Below are 2,121 nucleotides of genomic sequence, written 5' to 3' on the forward strand. Positions count from 1 at the left end.
AAGAAAGCTTACAGAGGCGACAGAGTGCTCCACCATTTCTTCTGGCCTCGTCCGCAAAGGCATGTAGCAATGTATTGTACAACTGGCAACACCTGTCAGTTAACTGGAAAGCCCAACCAACAGATTAAGCCAGCTCCTTTAGTCCCAATTGCAGTGGTTGAGAAGCCATTTGAATATCTGCTACTTGATTCTGTGGGTCCACTGACTTCCTTTTTGACTACCTTTTGCGTCCCATGAGTGGTGCAAACTGTCCAGGGGAGTCATTTCATGTCTCGTACCTTTTCCCATTTGGTGAAACAGCAAAGGGTTAAACATCAGTTGTCCAGTGCATACCACCCTGAGTCTCATGGAACCCTTGAGTATTTTAAACAGACATTGAAGTCTATGTTGTGTTCCTATTGTACTGAGCTCTCTCAGGATTGGGAGGAGGGCCGGTTGTGGTTGTTGCTTGCACTACGGAAGGTGTCACAAGAGAGCACAGGTTTCATTCCTAATGAACTGGTCCTTGGACACGCAGTTCGTGGGTCCACTAGCCATGTTGGGTGATGAGTTGAAAAATGCTGAGCCGCCTGATAATGTCTTGAACTAAGTAAAATATTTTGCCACCAACTGCATATTGCCTCTGCCACTGCTCCCAAAAATCTTAGCTGTACACAAGAGAAAATTAAGGAGCTTTTTGATTGCAAACCGAAACCCATCTATTTGACCCAGGGGATCAAGTTTTGGCTTTGTTGCCTATGGCAGGTTCACCAGTCCAGGCAATGTTTAGTGGGCCTTACACATTAAAAAGCCATATATCAGGAAGAAAGAGCAGGGGTGTGTCATGTAAACTTATTGTCCTATCATTCTGTTCACTCTGCCTCTGAGGCAAATGGTCTCCCATTGGAGTCTGTAAGGTCAGTAGCCCACAGTTGTAGTCGTGCCTTCAGAAGATTAATGATGTTCCATCTGAGCTAATTCTTACAGGGAGAATCAACAATTCTGAGTACCTGAACCACCTAGATAGTCAGTTGGGTTATCTGTCAGCCACTCAGCAGGCGGATCTGGTGATGTTTCTCAATTCTCATTTGTCTCTCTTCTCAGATACACCACCATGCACCAACCTCATCGAGCATGACAGCATGACATAGATGTGGGGGATGTTCAGCCTGTGAGACGACGTTCCTACCGGCTGCCCATAGGAAAGCATAAGTGGATGAAAAAGGAGGTAGAGTACATGTTAGAACATGAGATAGCAGAACCAGCGTCCTCTAGTTGGGCCTCTCCATGTCTGGAAGCACATCAGGCTAATTGGTCAGATAGATTTTGCACAGATTTCAAAAAGGTTAATGCTGTCACCAAACCTGACTGTTATCAATTCCGCCTATAGAGGACTGCATTGATCAGATGGGAAGTGCAAAATGTGTGACTAAACTAGACCTTTTGAAGGTTATTGGCAGGTTCCACTAACAGCAAGAGCCAAGGTCATCTGTCATCACACCATGGGGGTTGTTTTCCTGTCCTGTCATGCTTTTTGGGGCTGAGGAACACTCCAGCGCCTTATGAACAGGGTGTTAACTGGTCTGACAGGGTGTGCAGCCTATTTGGATGGTGATGTGGTGTTCATTGACACATGGGAAGCTCATGTTCCACGTTTGAATGCAGTGTTTGACCGGTTGGCAGACGCAAATTTAACTGTCAACCTGGCAAAGTGTGAGTTTGCGAAAGCGACAGTGACCTATCTTGGCAAGGTTGTAGGCCGGGGTGATGGTCGTCCTGTGCAGGCTAAGGTGAAGGCCATTGATAAATATCCTGTGCCAGTGTCCAAAAAAATAATTGATGCGGTTCCTAGGGGTTGTGGGGTATTACCACAGTTTTTGCTCCAATTTTTCCACTGTGGTGGCTCTGTGGACTAACCTCTTGAGTAAGAACACTTATTTGTCTGGTCTGTCAAGCTGCTTTCACTTGTGTAAGGAAACTGAGCTGTTCTGCTACTGATCTTGCAGCTCCTGATTCTGACAAACCTTTTAAGATACAGGTGGATGCAAGTGATATTGGTGCTGGGGCTGTCCTCCAACAGGAAAGGGAAATGGGAATTGACGGTTTCCTCTCTGTTTCAGTTTATTTATTATTAATTAGCTG

The sequence above is a fragment of the Zeus faber genome (genome assembly GCF_960531495.2).
Source record: "Zeus faber genome assembly, chromosome: 14".
Taxonomy (NCBI): domain Eukaryota; kingdom Metazoa; phylum Chordata; class Actinopteri; order Zeiformes; family Zeidae; genus Zeus; species Zeus faber.